We start from the raw sequence: 18838 nt of genomic DNA, 5'->3' as shown, positions 1-18838 counted from the left end.
GGCGGAGGAAAGAGATGCAGGAACGGAGAAGCGAAGCACCACAGCAGGACAGACCAGCACTAACTCAAACAGCCCCCTGTGGCTTGAGAAGTTAAAAGATAATATTTAGCATACAGTTCAATCCCAGCTGCTTCCTTAGGGCTCTGGTACACGGGGAGATTAGTCGCCCGCGGCAAAACTCCCTGCTCGCGGGCGACTAATCTCCCCGAGTTGCCTTCCCTCTGCCATCCCACCGGCGAACATGTAAGTCGCCGGCAGGATGGCAGACGCGGCAGCGCGATTTCGCGCAAATCGCCGAAAAAGACTCGCGAGGCTTTTTCGGCGATTTCCTGAAATCGCCCCGCCGCGTCTGCCATCCCGCCGGCGACTTACATGTTCGCCGGTGGGATGGCAGAGGGAAGGCAACTCGGGGAGATTAGTCGCCCGCGAGCAGGGAGTTTTGCCGCGGGCGACTAATCTCCCCGTGTACCAGAGCCCTTACAAAGGGCTTTCTTTACAGCCAGCCACTGAAAGAGTCAATAGGGATATGTTAACAATAAAGACAACAGAACACAAGTTTTGGGTTAGTGAGAGAAACAGCAACGAACTTGTTGGTCTGGGTAAGAATATAAATACTGTTTTACGCCCAATCATGTATGGACTAACAAGAACCCTCACATATAGGTAAAAAGAGAACTTTAAACTGTTCATCTTAGTCAACAATCTGAATGACTTCAATACACATGGAGGCACTCACAGATCCCACGAGCAGGCAAGAGTAGATAAAATCAAAGACGCTATATTGTAGACAATTAGACCGCATAATAGTTTTACGTGTTTTGTGCACTTGGTACGAAAACTTGGCATGAATGATACAGGGCCGCATTGTACTTGTTGTTGTAAGATGGCAATAAATAATCAGATGTTAGGTATCATTGGATAAAACTTAGGTAAAACAAAATACAGAGATTAGGGCATGTAGGTGTGTTTCTGCAGGTTGCTGAGAAGCACAGAGTCTTTGTTGTTTTTTTTTAATGAAGATGAGCATGTTCTATGCACTTTGACAATGAACTTTGATCTGAATAAATGGAAACAAAGAGTAAAATGTCATTTCCTGTTTTTATAGAACATTTCCAAACTGCTCCTCTTCTAATAATTATTAGACTCATTTGTAATAGTGCTTGTTCATCTCAGAACTACACGATAGGTACACTGCTCTGCATTCCCTTAACTAATCATGGCCCAAGAAGATCAGGATTTGATTCATCCTGTCACTGCTTGCGGCCTTCTTATAATTATTTAGTAATACATATTTATAAAGCAAAAATATATCACACAGCACTGTACAACAAATGTATACACTAAACATGTCAATTATATACAAGATACAACCATTAACCTACACCAAATGTAGAGGGCAAATCAGCATGAGTAAAAAAAGTGTATGTAAATATACAGTATCCTTTCATTTTGCCTTAGTTTTTAGTTTTGAAAATGCATTAGGGAACTTTATTTTTAAAGACAATTAGAAAAATTAATAATTAAAATGATTGCTGCTTGCTGAATGATAAGGCTACAAATAAGGTCAGTACAGAGAAATTCATAGGAATTCTTTACTAGCAGGAAAAAACAAAGAACAAGAGATTATCTGTTAAGATAATGAATGAGACTAAAGGTGGCCATACACATTAAGATCCGCTCGCCTGGCGAGGTCACCAAGCAAGTGGATCTTCTCCCGATATTCCCACCTACAGGTGGGTGATATCAGGCGAATTTTAGCCGCTGCAGTCCACGTACCGACTAAATCTTTTAACCTGCCCAATCTATATATGGCCAATTTCAGGCCAGATATCGGTTGGGCAGGCCCGTCTAAGCTGCTGAATCGGTCTAAGGCAGCAGCTACAATCGGCCCCTGTATGGCCACCTTAAGGAAGGAATGTTGGATTTCACCATTGAAGAGGGGTTTTCACAGGGACAGCAATATTAAGTCAAAGAAACCAAAGAATAATTCAAAGCCTTTGAAGGAAATGCATATTGGTTCAGGCATTCCCATATAAAAAGGACCCATCCAGTTTGTGTAGTCACAGTGAACACCTTTATCAAAAACATGCAGATAAAAAGGTGTCTTACAATGAAAACCTCAGGGCAATGCACTTATTGCCCTCTAATTAGTTCCCATACCAGAGGTGCGGCTAATAGGGCCCTCATTCTGGTTGTGGGAAACAATAGGTTATTTTTTTTTTTAAAACATAGCCCCCTCTATTGCTAGGCTTCCCACACTTGGAGGGAGCTACGGGTGCTGGCAGCCATGTTGTGACACTTGCATGCATCTCCCCGCTCACATGTGTCTCATGTAGGAGTGGTAGATGCGATACCATAGCCCACCCATTTAGACTTAAAGAACAAAACTTTAATTTGAAGCAACGTAGGGGGTTTTTCATGGTGAGGGCAGTGAGGTTGGGGAATGCCCTTCCTAGTGATGTGGTAATGGCAGATTCTGTTAATGCCTTTAAGAGGGGCCTGAATGAGTTCTTTAACAAGCATAGTATCCAAGGCTATTGTGATACTAAAATCTACAACTTACAGTGTGCAGTGTAGCTGTTGGTATAAAGTCCATGTATGTATGTAAGTGTAGTAATAGGTAAGTATGTGTGTGTATATATGGACTCGATGATCTGTTTACAACCCTATGTATCTATGGACCTTTTAATTCTAACATAAAAAAACATTTTCTGAATCTTTTCTCTCTGCTTGAGATTTACACCAGGTAGTAAGATTGGGAAGGCTGATACCGAGAGATAGTGGGAATGGCTTCTGCAGGCAGAGAGAGTAGCTGGAATGTGTGCTGGGTCTATTTACAGACTGTAATGGTCTGTAATTGTCTTTTTTAGTTCCGTGTTGCTTTCTTCCCCTTTTTCCTCCATGCACTGCTCATGTGAACTATTACTGATATATGAATTCCATGCTTTGTGCTTTATCTCACTGCAATTTGAAGTTGGGTATTTATTTGCCGTAAGCACTGAGCTCAGCACTTAGTTGTTGACATTTATTTTATAGCTTGTTCTCTCTTCTCTACATGTACAATAACTCACACCCAGTATCATTTACCTGTCCCTGTTCCTCCAGCTTCTCTTCCACTTTTCATTCCCAGCTGACATATCTATAGTCTCCATGGTGCCTTTTTTTACCCCCCATCCCTTAGTTCACAATACTCTTAGTTGCAAACTAATTCCCATTGGTTTTCTCCCAATCCCTATGAGATGCCCGAGATGCTCCTGCTATTCTCTTCACTAGAGGAAGAAAGTTGGCCTTAGTATTTGCATTACTAGTGCTTTCATGGGTAAATAATGCATATATGAGAGATCAAAAGACTCATAGGCTCAGTGAACAGATTGAAGCCAGGCAGGAGTGATAACAACTGTGCCACTGCACTACCCTAACAGGCATAGACTGCACCCTATATAGCCTAAAGCCTTGATAATACTTAGTTTCTATGTCCATCTTCAGTTCTTTTACAAACTAAATGTTGTATACACTGCATTCAGATATACATGTTGGGGAAAAAGGTAAGAATAATAGTTCTGCCCCATGGTTCACTTTTCCTCTTTCAGGTAAATAGCTGGAGCTCATTCTCTAATACCAACCCAACAGCTGTCACTTAAGCTTATGTTACCTGGCCCTGGTGCTTATTCTCAGGCATATACAGTGAGCCCATTGGGTTGCCCAGCACTGCTACTAAGAATGCAAACAGCTGCCTAGAGCAGGTTCTCCTTTGGAATAAATAGTAGGTGGTGTTATGGGCACTGGAATGTGTAGAATGTTATTATGTCAGCACCGACTGACACATTCTGCACAGGGCATCTGTGGATATTATAAATATATAATGGATACCAAAATAAGGTATTATTTTGCATGCATGCTGTTTGGTATAAAAGAACATTTTACCTACATGTGTTGCAGCTGCTACTGTTAAACCTTTGAATCTAGCATTCTACAGGCAGGTCTAGTCTAGCATGGGAATTGCTAGGACATTAATATTAGGCAGGGGCCCAGATCATTTGCCCGGTGCAGGGGTATCATTAAGCATTTAAAATTGATATATTTTTTTTAAGCTGCATATATGGCCCTAGTAGTAGGCCTGTGCCTTTGAGCTTACAAAAGCTAATAACACCTCTTCTATCACTTTAAAGCTGTTAGACAGGCACACACAGCAAGAAAAAACATATAGGTACAGTATTCACATCTCTGCCTAAAAGTGTAAGTATAGTCAGGAAGGAAACAGGAACTTAGTTTGTGTGGGTATGCGTCACTTAGAGTATTTTACAGTATTTCAGGTACCTAGAAAATATTCTGCCTTCAGCACAGCAAAAAAACTGTCATTCAAATATGTACAATATGTAGGATAACAAGATATCTGTGGCTCTGCATAAAGGTAAAACAAGTTACACTATAAGACCCCAGGGCACTCGCTTAATAAAACTCCAAGACCTGGGTGCACATGTCTCAGGCCATTTGCTTAGTTAAACTCACCTTGTAAAAGGCAAATTTTTCTCTAACCACCTATGCCCAATGGGTATGGAGTTAATAGAATAAAAGTAGCAAAGTGCTAAAGTGTATGTGCATATATCATGGTGCCACTTCTCACTTATAGCATGCCAGATATACATCTGTGCACAAAAGAGCTCAGGCTTCAAAGCTGCTGGCCTTCCGGTCAAACCAAGTGGTTCTCCATTCCACCAGTAGGGGCTGGCATCTACCCCCTGAGAGGAACAGATACTACACTACTGAGTCCATTGTAAGGATAAACTTATAAAGCACAGTGTGCGGAAGCAGCATTTTGTAATTACAAGGATAATCATAGGCAACCCATACTGAATTCAACATACCAAAAATTTTAAATTCATGCATGAAATAAGGCAACTTGTATTTTCCCTGTGCAATTGTTATATATACATTTTTCCAAACCATGTGAAATAAACTGCTTCCGCTGTCGCAATACACAGTTCCATAACAAATAGAATGTATACATTGTGTATACATTGTAAAATAGATAAGCTTGTGTTCCTGTTTTCATGATGAGTAAACTGTTAAATACCAAGTCATACAATGTAAAGGTCATTTCAAACTGATATCTAGTAGCAATAAAACATATTATTTGAATCTATTAAGAATTTGTATAGACTTGTACTAACAAGTATGCTTCCTAATATCTTCCAATAAAAACAGCAGGATCAATTTCTAACTCAAGTGAAACCACTAACACTGAGTTAATTCCCTTTGGTTGTCTTGTATCTAAATGGAATGTCTATTTTACCTCCGCTTTTAGCAATCAGTCTTATTTACTGACTCCTTAGGCTGAAGGCATTATGCCCTTTATTCATAGTAAGCTTATATCACCGCCATTGCAACTATTAAAATACAAGTCCACTGTCCAGCTTGATGCAATCTATAGGGCACATGATGAAATTATTAGTTATTCATTACGAGTTAATAAATAAGTCCAAAATAAAACTCACAACATCAAGTGTCGCCCAACTAAACCATTATTCCCATTTAAAATCTTCTAATGTCTGAAGTGCGTATTTTGGGCCTTGACAACAACATTAATCTGGTGGCTGCAAATACATATCCAAAAATGCAGATATGTTATAATATAACAAATTTATCCCAGGGACTTTTAGCATCCCAATGGAGGGGCGCTGGGACTTAAGCACTTTGTAGATGGTCTGTATGTATTATACAGCTACTCATTTTCACATCAAACAACCCATCCATAAGGCCTCTTTCTAATAATTTTTTCCCACTTATTAAATAAATTTAAACTCCTTCAATGGATTGAATATAATATTAGCTAGGTCTCTTTGTCATGAAAGTGCATTCAGACTTCACTAACATAATCTTCTGTATCCAATTCATCCACTATGCCACACTTGCCCTTCTGCCTCACTGTAAGGGAAAAGTCATCCTTAAAGACATACTGACACCAGAAATTACTGTTTGTTTTCAAATACAGGTATGGGATCCCTTATCCGGAAACCCATTATCCAGAAAGTTCCGAATTACGGAAAGGCTCTCTGTAATTATAAAACAGAACCTTGTACTTGATCCCAACTAAGATATAATTAATCCTTATTGGGGGCAAAACAGCCCTATTGGGTTTATTTAATATTTAAACAATTTTTAGCAGATTTAAGCTATGGAAATCCAAATTATGGAAAGGTCCCTTATGTGGAAAACCCAAGGTCCCGAGCATTTTATTTGGTTGAATAAAAACAAGATTTACTACCAAATAAAGCCCCCTGTGGCTAACTCGTTTCATGTGGGTTAATAAGAGAAGTAGAAAAGCTACAAAAAAAGAGTCTTAGCAATGCCAATGGTAGACTAGACCAGCCTTTAGCACAGTGATCCCCAACCAGTGACTCGGGGGCAACATGTTGCTCACCAACCCCTTGGATGTTGCTCTCAGTGTCCCCAAACCAGGTAGTTATTTTTGAATTCCTGACTTGGGGGCAAGTTTTGGTTGAATACAAACAAGATTTACTACCAAATAAAGCCCCTGTAAGCTGATAGTGTGCATAGAGGCTGCCTAATAGCCAATCTTAGCCCTTATTTGGCACCGCCATGAACTTTTATGGTGCTTGTGTTGCTCTCCAAATCTTTTTACATTTGACTGTGGCTCATGAGTAAGATAGGTTGGGGACCCCTGCTTTAGAACATTAGATTTGACAGTAGCAGCTGCAGAAAATATATGTAAAATATATCTATACAGCATGCATGCAAAATAATACCTTATTTTGGTATCCATTATATATTTATCATACCCACAGCTGCCCTGTGCAGAATGTGTCAGTCGGTGCTGACATAATAACATTCTACACATTCCAGTGCCCATAACACCACCTACTATTTATTCCAAAGGAGAAGCTGCTCTAGGCAGCTGTTTGCATTCTTAGTAGCAGTGCTGGGCAACCCAACGGGCTCACTGTATATGCCTGAGAATAAGCACCAGGGCCAGGTAACATAAGTCTAAGTGACAGCTGTTGGGTTGGTATTAGAGAATGAGCTCCATTTACCTGAAAGAGGAAAAGAGAACCATTTATGGGGGCATTTATTAACATTTGGATTTTCATGATTTTAGAATTTTTTGAAACCATGACTGAACTCATTTCAACTAATGTCAGTAATTTATCCAAAGATCCAAATTGAAAAAGCACGAACGAAAAAAGACACGGAACAAGGCAAAAAACTTGACTTTTTCGTATTGCCATAAAAACCTGAAAACTACTAAAACCATGAAGCAAAGAAAGATCTTCCAATTGTAAAAGGGACACCTGCCAATGACATCTATATGATCTGAACAGCTTTTAGATGGCATATCTTTGCTTTCAGATTTGTTATGGTTTTGTTGTGTAATAAATCACACAAAAATTGTGTTTTTATTCTGCAACAAAATTGTATTTTGATGCAAAAACCCATGAATCGTGACAAAATGTGAGCTTTAGTAAATAACCCCCTTAGTGTTGGGAACAGGTCCAGACTGGCAATCTGGCCAGAGGGGCTGCTGTAAGATGCTATAGACAGCCACTATTTAGTGGATTGGTGGGGGCTGTTGTGTACTTGGTGGGGGTCTCTGTGTACTTGAAATGCCACAGGTTTAAATTCCAATACAGGCCTGCTCCGTGCAAAGTGCAAAATTCAGCCACAAGGATTAAAGGGCATGTTTTGTAACAAGCACATTTGTTTATAGCATTTTCTTGTGTTTGTAGATGAACCCCTTTGTTTCTTCCTAGCAAGAATGCCCCAACAATGACACTTAAGGTGGCCATACACGTTAAGATCTGCTCATTTGGCATGGTTGCTAAATAAGTGGATCTTTTCCCAATATGCTCACCTAAAGGGGCGATATTTATCTTATTAGATTGTTTGGCCCTAGGGCCGAATGACTTTACTACAACGATGGGCATAGGAGCCGTTCTAACGAGGGCCACATCAATGATCAGATCAGTCCCGATCTGATGGGAAAATCAAACCTGCTTGATTGACACCTGGTCCATGTTCACCAGATATCTATCTGCACGTGCAGATTAACTGCCGAATTGGCATAAAGGACACAAATTGACAGCTTATGACAGCCCATATATCTTTATTTGAATTTTTTGTGCACAGTACTTTTCAGTTCAGTCTTTGCAGTGCTGTGATTTCTATACATTTCTATACATTCAGATGGAGCTTCTATTACCCATGTGCCTGTCCCATTTCCCCTCATTTACAGTAAATATATGTTGCCCTATGCTGGCACAGACCATAACGGCTGCAGCAGCCGATGGGACATTTAAATTACACCTTTTGTCTTTTTGTCTCTGATATGCAATCTGCAGCTGGAAGCTTAAACCACGTATAAAGGATAAACCCACAGTTATGTTTCTAAGCACTAGGAACAGAACTTCAACACAAAATACTGGCATGTAAGAACGTATGCAAATCACTGCATGTACCATAGTAACTTAGCGGGACTAAAACCCCTTCGTTCCATTTTCCAGTGCAGCAATCTATCCAGTCTATACCTCGGAATGCACTTTGACATTATTAAAGGCACTGTTTACTGCACAGGAATGTGTCCATCACTAGACTGCTTCAAACTGTATCCAGGCTATAAAAGAGAAAAACCAGAACACCAACAGGGAACCATGCAAATAACTGCTCAGACACTTAGGGGCACATTTACTAATCCACGAATCCGAATCACGAATGGGAAAAAATCGTATTGGAAACGAAAATTTCGGAAGATCGCAAATATCACGAAAATGCTTACGAAAAAATCGTATTAGTCACGATAATATCGTATTGGTGATCCGAAAGTCACAAAATTTTTGTACCGACCAATTGTAAACAGCGGTAAAACCTTTCCGATTTTTTCGTGCAAACGTCCGAAAAAGTCGTGCGCCGTACGAAAAAGTCGTGTGCTGTACGAAAAAGTCGTGCGGACGCCCGAAAAAATCGGCGAAAATATGCTCGGAGCGTTTGTGCTTTTGTAAATGTGCCCCTTAGGGTAATGTCCCACAGGGAGGTTAGTTTTCCATGATACATTTCTGCTACCGACTAATTTTCTTAAAAAGCTTTTTCAAAGGCAGGCCCAGATTTGTGGCGAGGCCACAAAGGCCCGGGCCTAGGGCGGCACAATTTTGCGGCCATACGGAGCAATGGGGACTTCTCCCCACTGCTCCGTATGGTAGTTTAAATGGCCGCGCATGTGTGCTTGCGTCGGCATGGGGGGGAAATGAATGGGGGGCGGCCTCAGGGCGTCTGGATTTGAAATCCGGCAATAAAGGGAGTCACCAGTGGAAATTTCAGTCACCTGAAATTCAGTCACCTGAAATTTGCCAGATCTCGATTGGGCAAGTTGGATTTTTCTGATGGTGCCAATACCTGCCGTTTTAGCCCAATATCGCCCACCCATAGCTGGGGATTTCATGGGAAGATCCGCTCGCCTGGTATCTAGAGATAAGTTCAGAGATGTAGGGTGGGGCAGAGTTAGGAACTGCTTTGTATGTGAGAGTCATTAGTTTGAATTTTATCCTGAATGGTAGGGGAAGCCAGTGCAGAGATTGGCAGAGCGGCACGGCAGAGGAGGAGCGGTTGGAGAGGTGTATGAGCCTGGCAGCAGTATTCATTATGGACTGGAGAGGGGACAGCCTCTGAAGGGGAAGGCCAATTAGCAGAGAGTTACAGTAGTCCAGGCGAGATATTATAAGAGAGTGAATAAGAATTTTGGCAGCATCTTGGGTGATAAATGATCGGATTTTGGAAATATTTCTTAGGTGAAAGTGACATGATTTGGTAAGTGATTGGATATGAGGAGTGAAGGACAGGGCAGAATCAAGGATAACCCCAAGGCACCGGGCCTGGGAAGATGGGGTGATGGTAGAATTGTTAACCGTTATAGATACCTTGGGAACAATGTGGGCGTTGGATGGGGGAAAGAGAACCAATTCATAATGATACATTTGATTAAAAATCTCCATATATTCCACTGTGCAAAAAATGGGTGAATGCACTAAAAACACACGACATGAGCCTTACACAAGCCCTACTGGTATCTACCTCTGCCAACCCCAGGTGACGTTTAGGCAAACTGTCTAGTCCTGTTGTACCTTTACTAACCCCACTGCCCATCTTATACTTATATTGTGAGTTGTAACTGCGTCTCTCCTTGGCCATGGAATGACCTATTCTGTTCCCTTAGGGCTATGGCACATGTAACATTTCATTTTTATCTTTTTTTCTAGAAAAAGTTGTTTTCTCAAAAAATGGGAACTGATTTGCGACAATACTTGATGTTTTATTTCAAACTTATTCTAAGGAAAAATGCAGTGTTTAAAGGGGCAGTACACCCCTTGTTCAGCAGGAGTTCAATGAAAAGGGCATTTTCCTACTCTTTTAGATATAAAAAAAAAATCTATGGTCTGTGGAGCTAAACAGGGCAAACATAGCAATTGAAGCTACTCCATATTTCCAACTTCCTGGTTCCTACAAGCTAGATAGTAGTAAATAGGTGTATACTGCCCCATAACCAGCTTTTTTTCAATATTATACCTTCTAGGAATACACAGCAAAAAGAAATTAGTTGGTTAGTTGGTTCATTTCTAGGTGTGAAAGAGGAATAAGGAAAATGGGTTTCTTCAGTGGTCCTGAAACCCACTGCAGGTACTTACTAATAGAAAGCTTAGACAGATAGTTGCTTGTGGCTGCCCTAAAGGGAAGCAGTATTTATTGCATGTTATGGTAGACAGTTTGGGGTTTCCTGACAGCTTTCATTAGTCACAATCATTTAAATCTATATATGTCTATCATCTATCTATCTATCTATCTATCTATCTATCTATCATCTATCTATCTATCTATCTATCTATCTATCTATCTATCTATCTATCTATCATCTATCTATCATCATCTATCTATCTATCTATCTATCTATTACACATTGTTATAGGGCAGGGCTGTCCAACTGGCGGCCCGCGGACGACCCCCCTCTGTGTGGCCCCCCACCTGTCTGGCTGCTTTGATGGTTTACCTTTGTGGAAGCTTTAAATGGTATCAGTACTGAGATTAAATGGCCCCCTGCATGGTTCACACCTCATATTCAGGCTTTAATCCCCCTGTATTGTTTAAATATGTAAACTCCTGTACTGTTCACACCTCTTAATCCTTGCATTGTTGTATGGCACACACAGGCAGGGTAGGGCAGGCGGAGTATGTACCATACTCTGCCTGCCATACCCTGCCTGTGTGTGCCATACTCTGCCTGCCCTACCCTACCTGTGTGTGCCATACTCTGCCTGCCCTACCCTGCCTGTGTGTGCCATACTCTGCCTGCCCTACTCTGCCTGTGTGTGCCATACTCTGCCTGCCATATGCTGTCTGTGGGAGGTGAACCTGGCAGGAGTTTGTTCTGGTAGTTTGTTAGCATTTGAAAATAGTCATTATATGGTCCCTAAGATGTGTAATTATGTGCTGGGGGTTGCTGTGCTATCCTCAGGGGAAGAGGAGGCATAGGGATTTAAGGTTGTGTCTTAATATGGCATAATATAATTCTTTCACATATGAATGAAGGCTGATATCCCTGCAGTGAGCACCAACCATTTGGGGTTTTGCTGTGCTATCACCATTAATGTAGGTATAGTCTTAAAAGCTCTTGTGATAACATGGGTGTGGCTTTAAGTGGGTGTGGTTTAAAAAGGGGGCGTGGTCAAACTGACTTCCATTATCAGCCCTCTACAGTGTTGGCCAGAAAGATTCCGGCCCTCGGTACCACAGAAGTTGGACAGCGCTGTTATAGGGGATACTTAAATAGCTTGGTGATCAATTTTTTAATCTTGAGCCATAGATTAGTATCTAGTGTCATCTCATCAAAACCCAGTTACACTTGATAAGATGACACTAGAGGATTGTAGAGGACCCATAAAATTGCAAACCCCAATTTTTTTAACTTTTTCCTATGTTTTTACAAGGGTAAAATTGGCAGGTAAAAAAACCCTGAGGGATAGTTGCTTTAGTAACTTCAAAAACCACATATTTTCTTAAAAGACTTCCTTGAGAATAAAATAAGAAAATTATTTCGGCCCACATTTTTATCATAAATGAAAATAAATATATCTACACTTATGGAAAGTGCCATATTTACTAGAAATTGCATGTAAAGGTGGCCATACACTGGCTGATTGTGGCTGCCGATATCGGCCCCTTGGACTGATTCGGCACCTTATCGGCCTGTGTAGGGGAAACAACGACTGGCCTGCCCGACCAATATCTGGCCTGAAATCGGCCAGATATCGATCGAGAAGGTTAAAAAATTCAGTCTGAGCGGGGACCGCATCGGCTTGTTGATGCTGTCCCTGAACCGACTGCGTCTATTCCATTCGTTATAATTCGATTGTTTGGCCCCAGGGTCAGGATGTCAGGATGTGGCGGTAGCTCAAAGGCTCTCTTTGTGCCCTGCATCAACAGGCACAGCTCCCTTGTGCCTAGAGATTTGGGCACAGACCTCATTTGTACACCGAACATCAAAAATGCTAGACACCTACACCATTGTGCCCAATTTGTGACATAATGCATGAACAATTGTGTTGTTTTTTTTGCATTTTGCTGAACTGCGCCAGATGCAGTATAATGCTTATGCGTGCAATGATGTTTGCATTCTTGGAAAAATGACTGCGTTGTAGCAAAAAACACGGTGATTGCACTATAAATTGAAATTTGCTTACTTGGTCTGCTGATGTAAATAAGCCCTACTGTTTCTCTAAAAACAAATAATTAGTCAATAGCAGGAGGGCCATGTATTAGACACATTAACCTTTGTTTTCTAAAAGGCAATGAGCTGCTTCAGCAATTCTGATGCATTCTCCAGCTTTTATAACTTTTGTGGTTAAAAAGCTGAACAGACTATTTTGCTTAATTTAAACATGGATTTCTTTGCTGAATGAAGCATTTTTTGTTTAAAAAAATAAAAGGAAATTACAGCACGTGGCATGCTAACATGAAGGCATCCCTCCTTCAATTTTAGCTTCTAGTTTATCTGGATAAATGCAAAACACAAGTTGTCCTCTTTACTCTCTAATACCTTAAGATGCCTGATGTGTCACAAAGACGCTCTTATCTCCGACTTTGGATCTCCCTCTGAAGCTAATGTCGCAAGTAGTTTTATCACTACATTTTGCCTGGGCTCCCCACAAGAAAAAAAATTCTGCCATCCACCCCTCAGTCACATACCCACGTGCAAGTAGTGATTGGGTTAAGCCACACAGCAGACCCCACAAACATTTGCCTCTCCCCCCTCCACCCTTTCTGTGGGTCACCAGTTTCTGCTGTGTGATAGTTACACCATTGGTCACAAGGGACATAGCCAACATATTTCATATTTCAGCTGAAAATTGCCCTTTAACTGACCACTTAATAGAAGTGGCAAAATTGTAGACTTTACCTATTATTGTGCACTGAACTGTTTCCTTGAAAATGCCTTTTTACTATGTGTCTAAATATTTCTGTGGAAGGTATGACCATCTTTGACAAAAGGGGTCAGATGTTAGGAGTACAGTTCTGTGACTGGCCTCCTTCCTACGTCTTCCATTACTCCTGGGCACATGTACCCACTGTCAGAACTGGAACTGTTCTAAAAGGCAATATCAATATATCATACCTTGAGAAAGGTTTTATTAGTCTTTCTTCCTACCCAGTTGGCCAATGAAATGACAACAAATGGCAGAAGTATACAAAATTTCACACATGTTTCAATGTCTTACTAATAGTGCATATTTTCCATATACCCACAAAGAAGCTTTAGTAGATCAGTGACTGTCTGAGTAATACAAATAGATGTGAATGTTGAGGCTAAAAGACCTAAAATATTTTTGCTTTCCAAAAAATGCATTAAATGAACACCAACCACTTCAACATCCAGTGGTGGAAAAATACAGTGAAGAATAATTTTGGGCACCAAATTACTAATTCCTCACCCCCACAATGGACATATTATGAACCCAGTGACTGGGCATCTGTGCCAGTTGCACCTATAACAGTGCAGTATCTATGAAGTTGTTGGATGAATCCAGGTTTGACTTCACAACAGCCCACTAATAGTGATGAGCGAATCTGTTCCGTTTCGCTTCGCCGAAAAATTTGCGAATCTTTCAAAAGACCTGCGAAACGGTGAAAAATTCGCGAAACGGCGAAAATGTTGTGCGTCAAAAAAAAAATTGTCGCCCACGGCTATTATTTTGTCACGCGGCTATTGTTTCGTCGCCCGCGGCTATTGTTTTGTCGCGCGGCTATTGTTTCGTCGCCCGCGGCTATTATTTAGTCGCGCGGCTATTGTTTCGTCGCCAGCGGTGATTATTTCGTTGCACGGCTATTGTTTCGTCGCCCGCGACAATTCTTTTTTTACGCCCGCGACAATTTTTGTGTGTGCGGCGAATTTTTCCATGGTGAATTTCTTCATCTGTTTCGCGAAACAATCCGCCAATGGCGAAACGCAGAAATTCGCCGTGAATCCATGCCTGGTGAAACATTTCGCCCATCACTAGCCACTAACTATCTGTAGCTTTCTTATCTCTGAAACTTGAGGTCTTGCAGATCTTAATGTTAGCCCATCTATTGTACAAGTATCTGAGTAAGCAGATTCACATCTGCAGAAAATGTTCTAAAAATCCAGTGCATGTGGGGACCCAGCACGTTCCACTATTCTCTGTTAATTGGCTATTACGGCTTTGTTTGGCTGAGGTCTGTGCTGGGCAATTCATATTCACATGGCCCTCCAGCTACTGTGTAGTAGAAAATCACTCTGCAGTTGTTGTTACAGCTTTTTTTCATCCTCCAGATGCAGTGAACTAGAAACAGGATGGACTGGGGGATGTAATTGACATCATCTGCACTATTTTGGTTTTCACAACTCTTCATCCGCCCAATTGTCTTAAAAAACAGTTTAATCCAATACTGCCAAACTGCAACTTTACCTGTATGTAACACTAACATCCGTGGACAATGACTTAGGAAGTTCTTTGTCACCCGGGTTAAGTTCATATTCTTATGAACTACACTCATAAGAATATGAAATATGAAAACATATGCTTGGAAATATTACAGCACAATATTTCACGTAGAAACAGATGGTAATTTAGTTATAGTTTCCTTTGAGGTTAAGGATGTAGAAGGACGCACAATATCATTCCGGATACAAGTAGAAAGGAGATATTTGAAAAGGAAGTCATCACTGAATTTATATCCATGCAAACAGAATCCAGTGACCCCTGCTTAAGTGAATTAGTATCTGAATTTTCACTTTATTATTTATTTCTGAGTTCAGAACCTGAATAGGTTGGTGTCAGCACATTGTACAGTGTTGGCCCCTGACAGCAGCCTGGCCTTGGATCTAACCAAGCAGAATATCATATCTAAATGCTCCAAAAGACCCTGGCACCCACTTTGCTACTTAGTGTGTTTTTATCTATTTATTTTTAATGACAACAGCATAGCAGTTATTATATTCTTTATCTTATTATGCTTTGGTTATAGCTTTATACCCTTTTGTATAATTTTTGGGGTTTGGAAGGAAACAGGAGTACCCAGAGGAAACCTACGCAAGCATGGCTAGAGCATATAAACTCATAGCAGATACAATTGAACCTAGTATTTCAGAGCAGCAAGACAGCAACGCTAACCTATATGAACAAATCATTTGTCTTATGAGGTCTAGGAATATTTAACACCATCATGTAACTCTTTGAATGAGCCCCTCCAGCCCGAGTAAGGAGTTTATTGGCCGTGTATGAGGGGCCTCCTGATGGCTGCCTGATTGATATCTTGCCTAAATCATAGGTTGCTGTAGGCCTGCAGTATCGATGGTAATTCTATAAAGCAGGGTTTGGCCTTAATCTTAAGCACAAGACCTGTTTTGTTGATGTAGTCAGTCCTCCATCTAGATGTAGCTTGCCTGGGGCAGGGCTGTAAGAGCAATAATATATAAAATAGTTTCTGTTTATGATTGATTTTAATTTCTTTAAAGCTTTTTTGTACATTCACCTCTGCCCCAACAGCTCCAACCTGTGGCCCAGACCCAATGAATTGCATTGCAAAATGCACTGTTTATCAGTAAGGTTATGCATACCTATAAGGGTGATTGCAAGAAGGGTTATAAAATGCTATCTAAGCACCTCTACAGTTCTAACCAACCATAGCAACCAATCAGCATGCAGCATTTACTGGTTACCTGGTTAAAAGCAAGCAACTTATTGGCTGCTGAGGGTTACTGTGCCTGGGCAAACCTAGTACCTTTTATTACATATGGGTGGCAGGGCCGCCATCAGTGGGGCACAGGGGGGACAGTTATCCTGGGCCCAGACGATCCTCGATTTAAAGGGTGCCCGGCCGTGATACAGTTTTTAAGGTCGGGCCCCCTTTAAAGAATTATGGGCCCTGTCATTGGTGGTCAGCGGGTAATCTGATTGGCTGCATACGTGTGATGCAGCAGGAAGCCGGGGGACATAGCAAGAGGATGCAGCCGGAGGAGGCAGGTGGAGAAGCAGGTGGCTGGGTGGGGGAGTCGGAGGATGCTGGGGGCAGCGGGGGGAGCCGCAGGAAGCAGGAGGACGCTGGGGAGGACGCTGGCGGGAGCTGGAGGATGCCAGGGTGGATGCTGGGGGGAGCTGGAGGACGTATGGGGGGGCTGGAGGATGCTAGGGGGGAGCTGGAGGATGCTGGGGAAGTCGTTGGGAGGGAGCTGGAGGTTGTTGGGGTGGATGCTGGGGGGAGCCGGAGGATGATGGGGGCAGCAGCGGGAGCCACAGGAAGCAGGAGGATGCTGGGGGGGAGCTGACAGACTCTGGGGAGGACACTGGGGGGGAACTGGAGGATGTATGGAGTTGGAGGATGTAGGGGGGATCAGGAAGCAGCGGGGAGCGGGCCATAGTATGAGGACACCGGGGAGAACCATCAATATATTAGGGGGCCCTGGGCTGGCTAGTAAAACGTAACCCCTGGCTACCACTGTTTTAGGGGGGCCCTGAGTGTGCAAGTCTGTAACAAGTAAAAGGCAATTGTTTCTGCAGCTCTCTTATATTACTCCTCTACCCACATACAGTATGTTAAAACAGTGTTATTTCTCATCTTTTACTTAGTAAATCACATTGCTTTATTATACTTTGGTCTCTCTTTAATTATCTAGCTAATTACATTCTAGCTAAGGAAGGGGTTAAATCTGTGCGCCCCCCCCCAAGTCTTTTAAGCTGCTTAAAGGGTACCTGTCGTAGTGATTGTATATAGATATATTTGTTTAAATATTAATATTCATGCCAAATCAAATGTATTTTAATGCAAATTAATTCTTATGTTACCAACATTATAGATTTACAAATAGATTTACAAATACATTTGTTGGTTCAAGAATAACATTTTAAATTTAGAGTGTATTATTTTTAATGTACACAGTGTAGTTCAATAATAAAACTACACCATAAAAATCATGACACAATCCCTTTAAACCCCAAGTGCAGCATTAACCCCTGTATCTATGCTTGGGAGATGTTAAACAGACCTGGCTTCACTTGGACAAAGGCATTCATTTAATATGTGCCATTGTTTATACATTCTGCTAAAGGCAAGCTATAAAGAGTCAGGCCCAATTTATATACCAGAGAAATATGCTAATGGTTATAAGGACAACATGTATGAAAGGAGGGGATATGAAACTAAAGGAAGAACATGGTGGTATAAGGAGCCAGAAGTGCCCCGGGGTAGCTGCAGCCGGGTAAGCTAAAAAATAGTACTTTGTTTTACAGGCAGCTAATGTAATGCTTGTGGTATAGTTTGCCATTTGGCAATGCCATCTAGCTGCTACATTCTGTAAAATCTGCAGTTGGCAGAGCCTTTTCCCTGAAAGATAGAGGGCAATGCAATAATCTAGCCTGGTGAGTACAAATGATGGCTTCTGCTGTTGAGAGATTAATTGAGATCCAGCAGCACATACAAACTGCACTTAGGTGCTAAAACCTTTAAATATATAATACCAAGTTATAAACACAAAAGGGGTCATTTATTAAGGGCACAGTCCGCCATCTCTTTTGCTCTTTGTGCCCTGCTCTGCACCTTGAAAAATTGAGTATACCTGCCTATATGTGGGCACCTTCTACTGCATTAGTCCACCTGGCAGACAGCAAGTGGGCACCATGCCTGCTTTTGAGGGGGAATGTCTTCTTGACTGTAACAGACCTCTTAACACTGGCCTGAGTATAGACTCATACAAATCCCACAACTGTCCATCTTTGGTCATCTAACAAATAGGCTCTGTTATAAAATATGTCAACCAATATTTGTATTATAAAGCTTATTGTTTATTATCTATAAAGGTTTTTATTAACCCACTGATCACGGATCTGGTCACAGCCCCAGTCTGCCCCAGCCAAGCTTACACTATGCCCACAATCCACCCTCCCCACAAGTCTTCCCCAGCAATGCACACTAATTATACATATCTTGGGGCCCTCTTCTGCTAAATTGTACTTTCTCCTGGCGCCTCGTAACTCTGCTCTCCCACCCCATTAGTGTATCAAATGTGCACACAAGGAGAAGCGAGATATATATTTAAGGGCTCTGGCACACAGGGAGATTAGTCGACAAATCTCCCTGTTCGCGGGCGACTAATTTCCCCGAGTTGCCATCAGTTCCCATCCCACCGGCGAAAATGTAAGTTGCCGGTGGGATGGCACACGCGGCGGTGCGATTTCGGCAAATCGCCGAAAATGCCTCGCGAGGCAACTTTGGTGATTTGCCAAAATCGCGCCGCCGCGTGTGCCATCCCACCGGTAACTTACAT

General features: G+C 41.7%; 1 protein-coding gene across 2 annotated transcripts in view; it reads left to right on the top strand.

Moving 5' to 3' along the window:
* tec (tec protein tyrosine kinase) overlaps window positions 1-18838 on the top strand; it is a 65290-nt gene that overhangs the window by 27910 nt on the left and 18542 nt on the right. The gene's annotated exons all lie outside the window — the stretch shown is intronic.

Source organism: Xenopus tropicalis, chromosome 1, assembly GCF_000004195.4.
Source record: "Xenopus tropicalis strain Nigerian chromosome 1, UCB_Xtro_10.0, whole genome shotgun sequence".
Classification (NCBI taxonomy): Eukaryota; Metazoa; Chordata; class Amphibia; order Anura; family Pipidae; genus Xenopus; species Xenopus tropicalis.
Note: the sequence above shows the minus strand (reverse complement) of the source record. Positions and strands in the feature narration are given on the sequence as shown.